Source organism: Rattus norvegicus, chromosome 19 (genome assembly GCF_021556685.1).
Source record: "Rattus norvegicus strain SHRSP/BbbUtx chromosome 19, alternate assembly SHRSP_T2T, whole genome shotgun sequence".
Taxonomy (NCBI): Eukaryota; Metazoa; Chordata; class Mammalia; order Rodentia; family Muridae; genus Rattus; species Rattus norvegicus.
In genome coordinates this window covers 63,861,758-63,877,888 of record NC_141552.1, presented here as the reverse complement: position 1 = coordinate 63,877,888, position 16,131 = coordinate 63,861,758, and the positions used below count along the sequence as shown (strand labels likewise).

The window sequence follows — 16,131 nt, the reverse complement described above, 5'->3', positions numbered from 1 at the left end:
CTGGGTTCAGTCCCCAGCTCCGAAAAAAAGAAAAAAGAAAAAAATATATATAAATGTTTGATTATCTCTGACTCTCCTCGCGCACAGGGTCCAAGGGCTTTCTGAGACATTTGACTCTTGAATTGTAGCTGCCGCCAGGGGCCTGAGCCCAGAGCCCAGCCTCCAGCCTCCATGTATCAGCGTTGTGCAATCGGGGCTATAAAGAGATGCTCAGAAAATAGCTTCTTCAACAGGCTTCCTTCCTGTGGCTGATTTCATGTAGACATGTCACAACTGCAGGGGGCGGGGAAGGGGGACCGAGAGTATGCAGGATTTGCTGAAAAGGTTATTTCTTATATATATTAAAAAAAAGTTTGCCCTGTCCAGTGGGGAGACAACAGCCAGGCAGATTCCACCTGCTTTGTTTTCTAAGTCTGTGATGATTAAAAAAAAAAAAAAAAAAGCCCGGCTTCAGTAAGAGTTTCACACCTACGCCACCAACCATATCCTAGCCCTGGCACCACTGAACCAGCCTCCCAGCACTGTAGATACTCATTGGGTGTCTCTGAATATCCTCTGGGTGCATCCCATAAGGACATTGTTCTGGCATGGAGTCCCTGGTGGGTGAAGCTTGGACTTGAACTTGAGGACTGTCCTAGTTAGGGTTCCTATTTCTACACAAACATCATGACCAAGAAGCAAGTTGGGGAGGAAAGGGTTTATTCAGCTTACTCTTCCACATTGCTGTTCATCACCAAAGGAAGTCAGGACTGGAACTCAAGCAGGTCAGGAAGCAGGAGCTGATGCAGAGGCCATGGAGGGATGTTACTTACTGACTTGCTTCCCCTGGCTTGCTCAGCTTGCTCTCTTACAGAACCCAGGACTGGCACCACCCACAGTGGGCCGGGTCCTCCTCCTTTGATCACTAGTTGAGAAAATGCCTTACAGCTGGATCTCATGGAGGCATTTCCTCAAGGGAGGCTCCTTTCTCTGTGATAACTCCAGCTTGTATCAAGTTGACACACAAAACCAGCCAGTACAAGGACTAAGCCTCCTTCCTGCTTGCAGCTCTCCGTGCCACTCGCTCGATGCCCTCCGAGGAGTGGCTTGTATGTTCCTTCCTTTGTTCCTCTTGAGCGGTAGCTGAGTTGGGTCCAGGTCCAGCTTGGTGGTTTTCCTCTCTGTCTCTCTAACGACGATGCTCTTCTGCCGTCTGCATCCAGCTCTGTGGCAGCAGCTCCCGGCTGGCTTTTCCCTCCGGCTGCTTGCTAGGCATTTTCATCTGTGGCGTCTGAAGCATCACTACATGTCTAACCGTCGGTTTATCTTTCTCTCTTCTGCTCTGTACTTCAGGAATTGAAATGCAGAGGGTGGTGATGCACACCTTTATGCCCAGCGCTCTCTGGAGGTGGGTGGATCTCTGTGAATTCAAGGCCAGCCTGGTCTACATGGACAGCCAGAGTTGCATAGAGAGAACCTGTCTCAAAACCAAATCCTAGGGTTGGGGATTTAGCTCAGTGGTAGAGCGCTTGCCTAGCAAGCGCAAGGCCCTGGGTTCGGTCCCCAGCTCCGAAAAAAAAAGAAAACAAAAACAAAAAAACAAAAAAACGCCAGGGCTGGAGAAAAAAAAAAAAAAAAAAAAACAAATCCTGTTTCCACCAGTTCAGGCATAGAGGAAGACACAGGAGAAAGGATGTTATGCTAAAGGAAGCACGAGAAAGGACATGTAATGAAGGAATCTTCGCTAATGTATTGGTCCGCCTTACAATGAATGCATAGTTTGAGCAGCATTTGTCGTGACTCCATGGACTCAGGCTGATTGGATGCACGTGCTAAGACAAGGCCCATGGAGGACACGTGATGTTTGGAGGGTATAAATAGGACTCCACAGAGTGACTAAGACAGAGCTTAGCTTGCTGGTATAGCTAGCTGTGCAGCGCTTGTGGGTCTCGGTCTTCCCTAAGCTTTGCTTCCCTGAGAGAGGCACAGCTCAGAACTTCTCCTGGTGTCCTGTTGGTCCCTCCCATTGACTGGAGCTGAGGCTGAGGCCTGGCTGTCTCTGCTAGGTCGTGTCACCACGATTGCTAAGCCAGCTCTACTGAACTTGACTGGTGGTGTATCCACGAAATGTTTACAAGTGGGTCGAGTTGCTACGACTGTTTAGTGAACTTAACTGCCAATTTGCAGACAACACAGAACAGGAGTTGTTCCAAAGAACCTTTCTAAACAGGTCCACTTCCTGCCCACCACCACCCCATGTCCTTTCTTTTCCACTCCCTCTGGTGGGTGGTGGGCTACAAGAGAGGTTAAGGCATTTAAGAACCATCATTAAAAATAAGGTTTGAAAGAATTAAAGTTACTCACCTGCACTGTGCTTTGCTCCTTTCTGGTACGAAGAGGCAATCAGGATCCAGAACCCAGTTCATCTATCTACCCATTCCCTCTCCCAGTGATGGGAACGGTCCCCTTTTTAACCCTCACTAGGAATGCTGCTCTGTCCACTCCCTGACAGATGGCAAATATTTAAAAGCACAAGAGAACACCAGTGAAAGTTTGGCTACCACCTCTGGGTACCAGGTAGGGCTCTGTGTAGTCCCTCATAGCAGGACTCTGTGGGTCTCAGCGGCCTACACTGTGGGTACCTCCTTCCTCCCCTGCATGCAGAGAGGAGGGATAAGTATAAACACATGTATATGCACACACACACACACACACACACACACTCACATTCATGCACAGGTACACACACACACACACTCATGCACAAGCACACATATGCACACATACATGCACTTCCTGTGGAGCCTAGCCACTCTCTCTGAGTGTCCTTTTTCCCTCTTTAGTTTTCAGGAACACCAGCTTTGCAGGTTGGCTCTGGCTAGAGTCTGCCAGCTCTTGCATTTAGAGTGAAGTCACCATGTCTCTGAGTTCAAACACACTCTACAGATCATCCTCTCCAGCTCAGGCTATATGCTGCTATCAGATTTTGTGGCTCTGGCTGTCTCCAGTTGGAGACGTGCTTCATGGATGAAGATGATGGCTTCCACGATTGTCCCAGAGTTGGCGTGAGGTATCTTGAGTTATCTGGCCCTGGTCTGGGTGAGCCAGGCTGTCCTCATTCCTTATGGTGGCACCTGAGTGCAGAAGAGGAAGGAGACAGCACTGACTGTACCCTTAGAGTCAGTGGTTACACACGAGAATGCATTCTGTCCTAGGAGAGAACTTCTTGATAGAGTTCTAGGCTAGCCCTTATGGAGTTCAAGCCCACCAAGTCTTCTGTCTTCAGACCCATCTGACTGGCTGGTGGAACCCACCAGCGTGCAGGTATAGGATGGTTGTGGGAAGTACCTATGAGAAGAGGAGTAGGTGAGCGAATGGTCAGCAGGAGAGCTCACGGAGGGACAGCAGGGGTCACCAGTCAGCTTGGAGTACACGAGTATCTGTGCCTAAGCAAACACAGACCTTCTTCTCCTTGACAGAGAATCTGTAGGCAAAGCCCAAAAAGAAAAGAAAAATGAACCGTTGTGCTTCTGTGGAAATTGGGAATCGGGCAAACTGCCCACAAGACCTGTTTCATCTCAGACCTCGAACCCAGGCTCCTTCAGGATGGAAAGGTATCCTGGGTCCACTGCTTCTGAATGGGGCCAGCGCTCTGCCAGGCCCTGTCTCATCCCTGTCTGCAGGTCTGTCTGCCAACTGCCAAGCAAGGTGCAGAGAACCACGTCTGCGGTGGGTGTGTCCCACAAGTGATTACCCTTGGCCATCTGAGAGACAAAGGCTCCTTGGAACTTATTCTGAAAGGAAACGTTTCAACGAAAACGAAGCCCTGTGAACTCCGCTGGCGGCACTTTGTCATCCCAGCCAGAAAGGCTTCAGAGACTGCGGCACAAACTGCCTCTTAATCCTGTCAGGCAAGGTCAGTAGCTGGGCGCAGGCTCCATACACGTCCCAGAGCCCCAACACTCCATCCATCTCCTCAACGCTACAGGAGTTAAACTGTGCCTGACCCTCAAAAGCACAGACACATAAACAACGTGAGATGAGACAGCCCGACTGCGCTCCACTCTGAGGAAAAGAGGTTGCCTCACTGTGTGAAGGTGCTTGGTTAGCCCAGCCCCTCCCAGCAGCTGCCTTTGCTGTGGTGCTGGAGGAAAGTGCTCTTGGCCCAGAAACTATTGGGGAGAGGTGCAGTATGGGGTCAAAGTCATAATGTTCAGGAGCAGAGAGAGGCACCGCCCAGGAGGTTGTTTGAAAGCAGACACTGCAGCAGGCGGCTGCGTGCCCGTCAACGGCCTGAGAATGGTGCAGAGGCTTTCTCCAGGGTGGAGAAAGACAAAAGGTTAGACAGAAACTGACATGGCTGTCTGTCGAAGGAAGGGAACTAGGTGTTCCTATCTGAAAGGCCCAGACTTGTGGCTGAGGATGTGGCTCAGGGCTCAGCAGACGAGTGTTTGCCTGGCATGCACAGGTCTCCAGGTGCTAGCACTGCAGAAGGTCAAAGGTCAAAGCGGAAGCCAGACAGCAGCACCCTGGGCTGGGCAGCCTGGAGAGTGGCGTACTGATGTCGCTGATGAGATGGGAACATGGGGACCTCTGTCAGAAACCAGAAGCCGCAGTGGTGTCAAGAGTGTGGACACCTTGGACATAACGATTTTTGAGGGTTGGAAACAGGTTGCTGGCGTGTCAAGGAGTGGCAGGATGCTGGGGGCAGACTGGCTGAGAAGGCCAAGGGGCGGACACCAAGGGAAGTTCTCCCAGCAGGCCTGAGGCCACTGCCCCTACAAAAGGGTGCCACAACTGCCCTTGCTTCACATCTAGAAGCCAGCGGGGATGGTTCTCCCTTTCCCAGAACCGAGAAGAGTCAGTAGTTCCATGTACCCAAAGCAAATCACCAGCTTCCACAGAACTGGGCGAGACTACCCTGTCTACTTGAATGGTGTAGCTGGGTGCGAGCTGTGTGGCTGTGCGGCTGTGAGAGAGATTGTGTGGTTGTGAGATTGTGTGACTGTGAGGTTGTGCGGCTGTGAGGTTGTGCGACCGTGAGGTTGTGAGATTGTGTGGCTGTGTGGCTGTGAGGTTGTGTGGCTGTGTGGCTGTGAGATCATGAGGTTGTGTGGCTGTGAGGTTGTGAGGTTGTGAGGTTGTATGGTTGTGTGGCTGTGAGGTTGTGTGGCCGTGGCTGTGAGATTGTGTGGCTGTGAGATTGTGTGGCCATGAGGTTGTGTGGCTGTGAGGTTGTGTGGCTGTGTGGTTGTGTGGCTGTGAGGTTGTGTGGCTATGAGGCTGTGAGGTTGTGTGGTTGTGTGGCTGTGCGGCTGTGAGGTTGTGAGGTTGTGTGGCTGTGTGGCTGTGTGGCTGTGAGATTGTGTGGCCATGAGGTTGTGTGGCTATGAGATTGTGTGGCTGTGAGGTTGTGTGTCTGTGTGGTTGTGTGGCTGTGAGGTTGTGTGGCTGTGAGGTTGTGTGGTTGTGTGGCTGTGAGGTTGTGTGGCCGTGAGATTGTGTGGCCGTGAGGTTGTGTGGCTGTGAGGTTGTGTGGCTGTGAGGCTGTGAGGTTGTGTGGTTGTGTGGCTGTGCGGCTGTGAGGTTGTGAGGTTGTATGGTTGTGTGGCTGTGAGGTTGTGTGGCTGTGAGATTGTGTGGCCATGAGGTTGTGTGGCCGTGAGGTTGTGAGGTTGTGAGGTTGTGAGGTTGTGTGGCTGTGTGGCTGTGCGGCTGTGAGATTGTGTGGCCATGAGGTTGTGTGGCTGTGAGATTGTGTGGCTGTGAGGTTGTGTGTCTGTGTGGTTGTGTGTCTGTGTGGTTGTGTGTCTGTGTGGTTGTGTGGCTGTGAGGTTGTGTGGTTGTGTGGCTGTGAGACTGTGAGTTTGTGAAGTTGTGCAATCTATAAAAGCGTGTCGGGACTCAGCTTCCCTCTATGCTTCCGATAAAATCCTGTCTCAGAAAGTTTGCCACTCGAACACCCATTCCTTCTGGTCCCAGTTCAGAGTCGTCATACTAGAGGAGCCGGCAGCCCAGAAGAGCGTTGGTATGCTACAGGAAATCAGGGCACTCCAGGCTTAGGGTGAGGACACAGGACAGCAGAGGCAGGAATTGCTGGGTGGGGCTAGAAGTCCTGGATCCCTGGGGATGGTCAACAGCCACCAAAAGGCAAGAGAAAGGAGAGGAAAGCTTGCCAGGACTCAACTTCCCTGGAGGTGTGTGCACTGCTAGCCTGAGGTCCAGAGCTTTCTCTATGCCGGAGCAAGCATCGTTCTGGGAATCTGCCACTTCTCACCGTCAAACCCCCGACCCCCAGCTTGAGTGGAACCCAGCTCTACTGGACGGAGAAGAGCCCTTACTCAGAAAGACAGTAGGGAGTCAGCAGGTGACCAAACTCCCTCCCAGGGGAAGGTCTGCCACCGGTGGAAGCGTTAAAAGGGTGTGTCCATGTGTAGGGGAAACCATTCTAAACTCTCACTAAATAAACATACAAAATTGTGTGTGCTGGAATCAAAAGAAAGTCTACACCCACACTTAGGAGGATCCCAAGTTCACCGGTAGACCATGACCCCTGATGCTACAGAAGTGACACTTAAGTCACCTACGTACCCAGAAGTACCAAGACACAGCCAGTGGGCTCCCTTCTCCCTGAGCAAGCTGAAAATGAGTAGGTGGGTAGCTCTTCCTCTCCAAGGTCTCTCCAAGGATCAAGAAGTATCCAAGGACATGAGGTCACACACACCCCCTCCCCGGTTTCTTCTGAAGGAAAGAGGAGACGCACCATAAAGTCGAGGGACTCCGTATCACATGGGGAAGGGACAGAGCAGGATGCAGGGCACACCTGGGAGGGGGTCAGAGGATAGAAGAGAGCAAATGTTTCATCTCTTGGGCACACTGTGTAGTCAGAGGGGTTGGCCATTTGATCTTCTCAGCAGCATATCACGTAGATCTTGTGGCCCTACTGTACAAAGGGTTTAGTTGCTTGCTCAGTGACACACAGCCCTGCATTTAGACACAGGAGAAACCCACCCCCTCCTGCCCAGCACCTCACCACCACCCACCTGAAAGCCAGCACTTAGACCAGGCTACCCAGCCCAACCAAAGATGATGCTCTGTTCAGTGGGTAGGTGCTGGCACTTCCAGACGGCCACCGCTCTGCCCAGCAGCAACCTTAAAAACAGAGGGCTCCGTGGAGAGCTGAGAAAGGTGGCCTGGCCCAGAGATCACAGGAAGTTGGCCGGAGAACAAAGTAGAATGTTGGATTTGGTTGCTCATGGGCCACACCTTCCCCTGGCATCCAAGTTCCTGGATGGCCCATCTCTCTCTGCCCAGTGCTCTCCATGGAGCCTAGCCAGCTGTCGCCAGCAGGTTCAACCTCTTTTGGAAACAGCAAACTCTGGGGTCATGGATACCAAGGAGGAACCTAAGTGTCTTAGGGTTTTACTGCTGTGAACAGACACCGACCACGACCAAGGCAGCTCTTATAAGGACAACATTTAATTGGGGCTGGCTTACAGGTTCAGAGGTTCAGTCCATTATCAAGGCAGGAGCAAGGCAGCATCCAGGCAGTCATGGTGCAGAAGGAGCTGAGAGTCCTACATCTTCGTCTGAAGGATGCTAAGAGAAGACTGGCTTCTGGGCAGTGAGGACAAGGGTCTCAAAGCCCACACTCACAGTGACAAACCTACTCCAACAAAGCCACATCTCCAAATAGGGCCACTCCCTGGACCAAGCATATACAAACTATCACACTGAGAGATGGATGGAGCCTCCCTTTGGCCTTATCCAGTAAACCAGCTCATGATACCCAATATTATCTAACCTCCCACAGCTCCGACCTCTCATAGGTGAGGAGCACTGGGACACGGCCTCCCATGATGCTCTGAACAAGAATGGATATTCCAATCTGGTTCCACGGATGTCATGACAGGCATGTAACCCTCACCTGGGCCTTGACGTCGGTTCATTCTGCACTCACCTTCACGGACACCTGAAGAACCTGTCAACCGAGTTCTCTGTGCGACACTCAACTCCATACCAGTTACTTCCTAGGGTGTCACGTCCTGCCAGGACCAAGTGGGGCACCGCGTCCTCTCCATCAAGAATGTGCACGTCCCACGCAGCCCTGCCCTACCTGATGAGGACACACACACACACACACACACACACATGATTTCAGTTTATATTCCACCAAAGTCATTTCCTCATCCAAGAAGACAATTTGCTGAAGCCACCCACTTCTGGATGAAGCCACTCACTTCTGGATGCCGTGTCCCCGGAAGCCAGCCCTGACCAGCGGACATACTTTCTCCTGTTGGTGGAAATTTGCTAATTCCCTTTTTGGATTTCCTTCATTCTGAATTCTCAGAACAACACTCTCTCTTTTTTTCCAAGAACTAGTGAGGGATCCAGTCAGAGAAGCCAAACAGAGACAAGCTCCTCCCACCACTGGTGGTCAAGAGCCTTGGTCTGCTTCTCACAGTGGCCTTCAAACCTTTTAGGCTAAATACTTGACAGACACCCCCCCCAGTCTACATTTGCTTCTCCCATCAGTCAGGTGGGCTGTCATGCTTCACGTTTGACAGAAGTGTCCGTGAGGACTAGGAACAGTCCTGGGAGTGACTATCAGGAACCTTGACACAGTGCATTCTCCTGCCCTGAGACACCTCCTTTCTGCAGTGGGTTCCACATTTGTGCCTTACAAATCTTCCTGACAGGCTCAGGCCACACACCCGAGGGAGTGAGCCCTCCAAGGTACAACCCAGCAATGCTCTTAAACCTAGGCTCCTCATGACAGACTGATGCACTGCAGCTTCAGCCCCTCAGAGCAGGGCTTCTCTGTCCCCCACCCCCGGCCCCCTCGACTCCCTGTGGTGTGTTCAGTTTAGCTCAGCTCTCCAGAAAGTGAAAAGATGGAGAACTACAGAGACAATTACCACAGTACAACTGTCCCTGTAGCACACATAGCAGCTCTCTAGGGACGAACCACAGCCCCAAGTTACCAGTCACTTCCTGGCTCCATAACCTTCAAATCACATTCACACCGTGACCGGTCAACATTCTCACACTCAATGGTGGACGCTTGTGTCACCTGTGCTGACCTCGGTGGATGCTGTGTGTGTCACCTATGCTGGCCTCGGTGGACGCTGTCTCACCTGTTCTGACCTCGGTGTGCCAGAACTGCCGGCACATACTTTGATGCACACCCTTAAGCCTTGATCATGGCACATCTGGGCTGCGAGACCTGTTCCTCCGCACACATGTGCATGCACAGCACTGTGGGAGAGGAAGAAGCTTGCAGGGTGCAGATCCACAGGAGCAATGGAGATGGGGACCTACAGCCAGCTAATGGCTTGCCAAGCCCTCCTTGATGGCTACTCAACCTGACTACATCTGGAACTAACTAGAGTATACCTGTGAGGCCTTGCTTGCTCTCTCTCTTCCCATTCCTCCCTCTTTCCCTCTCCCTCTCTCCCTCCCCTTCTCCTCTCACCCTCCCCCTCCCCTTCCCCCTCTCTTCTTACTTATATTAAAAATTTTTTTCCTCACATGATATATCCTGATTACCATTTCCCCTCCCTCTACTCCTCCCAGTTCCCCGACACACACCTCCCCTCCCTTCTGGATCTACCCCCTTTCTGTCTCTCATTAGAAAACACATAGGCGGGGCTGGAGAGATGGTTCAGTGATTAAGAGCACTGACTGCTCTTCCAAAGGTCCTGAGTTCAATTCCCAGCAACAACATGGTGGCTCACAACCATCTGTAATGGAACCTGATGCCCTCTTCTGGTGTGTCTGAAGACAGTGGCAATGTACTCATATAAATAAAGTAAATTAACGATTTAAAAAAAAAAGAAAACACATAGGCTTCTAAGGGATAACAGAAAAATAAAGTATAATTAGATAAAACGAAAGCTAACACGCTGGAATTGGGCAAAACGAACACAAGGAGAGGCGCACAAGAGAAGGCACAGGGAACAGAGACACACTCCTTACACACTCAGGAATCACACTCAGGCATCCCATCCAAACACTAGAATGGAAGTCATAAGATATAACCAGAGAACCTGGTGCGGACGCGCGCAGGTCCCATGCAGGTCTCGTGCATGCTGCCCCAGCGTCTATGAATTCCCATGAGCTTTGATCATGTAACTTGGAGGCACTTGTTTGCTTGCTGTCCCCATCCCCTCTGGCTTTTACACTCCTTCTGCCTCCTTCTCCACAGGGTTCCCTGAGCCCTGAGGGGAGGGATTTGGTGGAGACCTCTCTTTCACAGCTGAGTGTTCATAAGTATTGTCTGCATAACGTCTGGCTGCGTGTCTGTGTTTGTTCCCATCTGCTGCAGGAGGAAGCCTCTCGGATGGTGGCTGAGCAAGGCACTGATCTATGAGCACAGCAGAATGCCGCTAGGAGTCATTTTATCGCTATACCGGTTTGTTTGTTTAGAACAGTAGTATTGGGTTTTACCCTAGTCTCTGTCCTGTCCAGTCTCAAGTACTTGGTTGCACAAGCAGTGTTGGGTATGGGCTCTATGTTGTGGAGTGGCCTAAGTCAAACCAACCCTTGGTTGGTTACTTCCGCAAGCTCTGCGCCTCCATTTCCCCAGCATACCTTGCAGGCAGGACAGATTGTGATGGAAGGCTTTGCTGCTGGGTTGGTGTTCACATTCCTCTTTTGGTAGTTGCACGGTACCTTCCCACACCAAAGACACGAGCACGTATGGGTGAAGGCTCTTTGTAGGCACCAGTCGGATTTCTCCATGTCCAATGGGTTGTCCCGTGTTGTCTTCGGCAATGGGGCCTCGTCATCAGAGCAACCCTTAGTCCTGGGAACAGCTCGGGTTGTTTGGGGATTCCCATGGGACCCCTTTGGCTAAAGACTCAGTTAGATGCAACCCAATCTCACTACTGCAAGCTTCCTTTGTGAAGAGATGACAAGAGATGGCCGGTTGGGGCTCCGTCTCCCCCGTTAGTTGACGATTTCGTTTAAATCACCTTCATATGCACATCTCTTTTAGGAAGCGTCTCTGTAGTGGGTTCCATACCATCCCTCAAATGGCCTGTACTTTCAGCCATCTCTCCCTGTATCTCTCCCTCATGCTCTTCTTCCCTGCCCCTCCCCCTCCCCCTTGATCTTCCCGTTCCAGCGCCCTCCCCGTCCATCCATCCATAGCTGCCTATTCTATTTCCCTTTCCTAAGATCTTTCTGCCCACTCCCCAGTTCTAATACCTAACGCTATAGCTGACTTGTGTGGTTCTAGGAATCGTAGCCTGATTATCATTGACTTAACAACTACTATCCACACATAAGAAAACACGTACTCTATTTCCCTCTGGATCTGAGATACCTCCCTCAGGTATCTGACTTTTATTTGATTTGATTTGACCGTTTGTTTGTCTGTTTGTTGGTTTTTGTGACAGTGTTTCTCTGTGTAGCCCTGGCTGTCCTGGAACTCCCTCTGTAGACCAGGCTGGCCTCAAACTCAGAGATCCACCTGCCTCTGCCTCCCAGAGCTGGGACGTAAAGGCGTGTGCCACCACCACCTGGCTATGATTTCATTTTTTTTGTTAGCAGCTAAAGAATAGTTCACTGGGTAAACGTACCACATTTTCCATTGAGGGCCATCTAGGTTGTTTCCGGTTTCGGGCTATGCTGACTAAAGCAGCAATGAATATGGTTGAGCAAGTGCCTCTGAGGTAGGATGAGGCACCCTTCGGGTACATGCCCAGGAGTGTACAGCCCACTCTTGAGGTAGATCAACTTCCATCTTCCCCAGGAATTGTCACGCTGATTTCCACTGTGGCTGCACAAGTTTTCATTTCCACCAGCAATGGATGAGCGCTCCCCTTGCCCCACTTCTCCAGGGGTGAGTGCTCCCCTTGCCCCACTTCTCCAGGGATGAGCGCTCCCCTTGCCCCACTTCTCCAGGGGTGAGCGCTCCCCTTGCCCCACTTCTCCAGGGGTGAGCGCTCCCCTTGCCCCACTTCTCCAGGGGTGAGCGCTCCCCTTGCCCCACTTCTCCAGGGATGAGCGCTCCCCTTGCCCCACTTCTCCAGGGGTGAGCGCTCCCCTTGCCCCACTTCTCCAGGGGTGAGCGCTCCCCTTGCCCCACTTCTCCAGGGGTGAGCGCTCCCCTTGCCCCACTTCTCCAGGGGTGAGTGCCACTCTGACAGACCTGAGATGAAATTGCAAAGCAGTTTTTATTTTCACTAAGAGATTTTTTTTTTCTTTTCTTTTTTGGAAGGAAGCAGAGAGAGGCTCAAGATAGGGTTTCTCTGTGTAGCTCTGACTGTCCTGGAACTCAACTCTGTACATCAGGCTGGCCTTGGACTCAGACATCCGCCTGCCTCTGCCTCCTGAGCACTGGGGTTAAAGGCGTGCGCCACCACTGTCCAGCTGGGGGATTTTTCTTAATTAGATCCTTTGAAGTAATAAGATCCACTCTACATCTGGGCCTCACCTGCGTGGCCGCCTACATGAAGGGCCTAAAAGAAGAAAGCATCTGTTCTTTGCCTGCTTGCCCTTGCTCTGCCTTCACTTACGTGAGGACCTACCTCTTTGAGATCCCAGTTGAGACATCCAGCCTTGTGGACCGGATTCTTGGACTTTCCATTGGTAGACAACCATTGTTCCATTGTTGAACTATCTAAGTCTCTCTAAAACAAAATCATATTTTATATATATTGTTCTATCTTATAAAATTAGTATGTTGTATTAATTAACTATAAATATTATATTTATTAATATAGATTAATATTATATTTTTATATATGTTCTATTAGTTTGGTTTTTCTAGAGAGCCCTAATACATCCCTAACCCATCCAGCACTTCTCTCTCCACCTCTGAGCCAGCAGCACCAGGATGTTGGTAGGAAGTCAGTCAGCCATGGAGGGAGGGCTGACACCACTGCAACAGCCCTAGGCATCTAGGGCTTTCTCCAAGAAAGTCAGTCATCAGAACTGCGCACATCACAGGTGATCTCCCAGAATTCATCAGTAAAGCTTTGGTTAGGTTAGCCTGCAGCTGCCTGTGGTCTCTGCATGTTCCTTAAACTGCCAATGGGGCTCAGGAAGGGCCCGGACACCAAGAGTTCCTGCCTGGCTTTCTCTCTCCCCCAGGTCCACGTGTCCCCTCGTGTGGGCTAGTCTGCTTCATGTCTGGACAGAGATGTTTGACAGCTACCTGCCAACTGCTCTCCTGAGTCAGTATTAAGTATGGATGGTTTAAAGGCTGCATCACCTTCTGAGGGGGCCATGAAGTTGTCGACCCTAATGGTCCACTCAAAGTCTGTATGCGCTGGGTTTGTGACAAAAATGGGTTTGTCAGCCCCCGAAGGAGGCCCTGTGCCGGCTAGATTTGTGTCAACTTGAGGCAACCTGTACTCATATGAAAGGAGGAAAACATGACTTGAGAAAATGCCTTCACAAGATCGGACTGTGGACCAGCCATAGAGCATTTTCTTCATTAATGATTGATGGAAGAAGTCCCAGCCCATTGTGGGTGGTGCCCTCCCTGGGCATACGGTCCTGGGTTGTATGAGAGAGCAGGCTGAACAAGGCATATGGAGCAAGCCAGCAAGCAGCACCCCTCATGGCCTCTGCATCAGCTCCTGCCTCCAGGTTCCTGCCTTGTTTGAGTTCCTGTCCTGACTTCCTTCGGGGATGAGCTACAGTGTGGAAGTGTGAGCCGAATGAACCCTTTTCTCCCCAACATGATTCATCATAGCAATAGAAACCCAAACTAACCCTTCAGATAGATGTGTCCTGGGAGCCAAGCTGGAGACAGACAGTATCTCGGCCAGCAGGAACAGAATAAAGCCCATATGTTAAGAGCCTCAGCTCACATATCTGGCCCATCCGTCTTGCAACAGCTGCTGTGTCTCAGCCAGCAGCATAAAATACAGGCAGGGCTAACAGGATGACGGTGGCTGCTAGATCCGTCCATCTCCAAGTATCCTTACCAGTCGATGCCTCCTTCCACTGTGGGACATGTTTTTCCTTGGGGTTTGCTGATAGAAACTATTTTCTTCTAGTCTGTGTGCCTGACCCAATCCATCCAGGTGAGTGGCATTTGCTGTCCGGGTTCAGATCCTTACTCTGCCACTGCTATCCATGGGCAAGTGTACTTAATAGACCATGGCCCACCCAGGGTCTGGCTCTGCCAGGGTGGGAGATGATGGAGGGAGGGTGGAGGGTTCTTGGCACAGCGTCACATTCAGGGGGATTGTGTATAACCGGTAATCACCAAACACGAGGTGCAGAGCTGCCTTAAGCACAGGCTTTTGAGGAGTTCTCAAGGGGGCCAGCAAACCTGGGCTCTGGAGGCTGATAAGAGGCAGGATGAAGTCCCTTCTGGAACCCCATCAATTGGCATGTAGAGTGTACAGTGTTAGAATGTGTCACCTGTATTTTCCCCTGTCATAGCCAGTCTTGTGCCAGCTCCTTTTCTGCACAGCCTTTGCAGAAATGCAGTCCTCACACCCTCCAAGGCCGCCCTCCTAGGAGAGCAACCCTCCCCGTGTAATGCCCTTCCTCCTCAGCTGGCTAGCAATATCTCTGGTAAACCGGTGGAGTCCTCCCTGGGAGAAAGGCAAAAGATTGCCCACCCCACTGCCCCACGGTGCCCACAAGTGAGCTGAAGCTGGCAGGGTTAACACTGAGGTGCGTTCTCTGTCTTCGCTCCTTTCTCCTTGCCTGCTGGGATGCAGAAAGATGGATGGAGCCTGTGCAGCCCATTCTTAGTCCACAAAGCACTGGACCAGGAATGCCAGCGCAGCACTCAGGGAGGAGCCTAGGTACAGAGAACCTTTGGAAGGAATTCGTGGTCCCGCCAGCCTTGAGCTCTCTGTGACACATGATCTGTCTGGTGAAGATCACTCTCCCCGTTTTCCTTCCATTCCTCCCTCCCTCCATCTTCCATGTCCTCCCTCCCCTTCCCTCTCTCCCTTTTTACCAGGTTTTCCTCTTCCTCCCTGCAGCTGGGCTGAATTCTAACTGGGACTCAGCCCAGCAGTGCTCCTGTTTCCCCAGCCCGCAGGCTGAGAAGGCTCATGGGTGAAGCATCCTCCACCTGCTCCTCGGGAAGCCATCAGTCAGCAGAGGCAAACAAAGGTGATAAGTACCAGAGGCTCACTGGATGCAGAAACGGTCCCAGCTGGTGCTGCAAGATGTCCCTTTCCAGGCTCCACCACTTGGACTAGACGGAGGGAACTCCGTGCCTGGCTTCTCTGGCCACATGCTCTGTCCTGGCTGACCAGCAGCTCTCGACATGTTCATACATGAAAGAAGGTATTCCATGTATGAAAGCCGGCCGATGCATGGGGAGACGTGTGCCAGTTCCGGTCACACTTGGTGGGATAAGCCGGAGGGCACAAGACAGAGTTTGCAGTTGCCCTTCATGAGGTCCGTAGAGCATCAGATTCACAGGGACAGCAAGATGCCACCTGCTGAGTGGAGGGGTGGCTGCTGGGTACAGTTTCACTTGGGACGTTAAACAAGTTAAACAAGCCCTGGAGATGGAGAGGAGCCCCCAAAGCAGTGTGGGTGTCTCATGTCACTGAAAGATATACTTAAAACGCTTACGGCGGCGAAGTTTGGGGACAGAGAAAACGAAATGGCAAAGCCAGGAATGGCGGCCCATCTGTGACCTCAGCACTTAGGGAGCTGCGGCAGGATGACCCCATTGCTTCCTTTACAGCAAGTTCCCGGATAGCCTAGGCTATGAGGCCAGTCTCCAAAACCCACTACCACCAAAACCCCGGATGACTGCTGAGACTGGGGCGCCCTCGTCCTTAGGACTTGAGTGCTGAGTTTACAATCCCCCTGTGAAATGCTTCCCTGAACGCTTTCAGCTTCGGTCCATCCCAAACTGTGGCAGAAACCACGGCAGAAGCACATTTGAAAGGTGGTGGGGTCTCACAGTGCAGTCAAGTCTGTGCTGTGGTTTCAATTACAAATGGAAATATGTAATCAAAGTGAATGAAATACACCAAAATTACAACCGCTCGAGTTTGGGCAGCAGGGTAAAGGATGGCAGTCATTTCTTTCTTCTGTTCCCTCCTGGTTTGTTTGTTTGTTTGTTTGTTTGTTTGTTTTGAGACACCATAACCCAAACTGGTCTGGGATTCATTACATTACCCAGGCCGGCATTGAACTCAGAGCCATCCTCCT

At 51.4% G+C, this 16,131-nt stretch overlaps 1 long non-coding RNA gene across 7 annotated transcripts; it reads right to left on the bottom strand.

The window, feature by feature from the left end:
* Positions 1–679: 679 nt before the first annotated feature.
* Positions 680–8,362, bottom strand: LOC102552167 (uncharacterized). Of its 7 annotated transcripts, none has more exons than XR_015644217.1 (9): positions 8,200–8,217; positions 7,940–8,095; positions 7,477–7,596; positions 7,023–7,131; positions 6,803–6,922; positions 6,571–6,720; positions 3,328–3,463; positions 2,344–3,113; positions 682–1,399 (listed from the first exon to the last, which is right to left on the bottom strand). It is a non-coding gene; the product is annotated as an uncharacterized LOC102552167 (long non-coding RNA). The 7 variants fall into 7 exon arrangements; XR_015644218.1 differs by lacking the exon at positions 8,200–8,217 and adding an exon at positions 8,220–8,362 and having other exon boundaries at positions 685–1,399; positions 7,023–7,172; XR_015644220.1 differs by lacking the exons at positions 7,477–7,596; positions 8,200–8,217 and adding an exon at positions 8,220–8,278 and having other exon boundaries at positions 680–1,399.
* Positions 8,363–16,131: the final 7,769 nt, after the last annotated feature.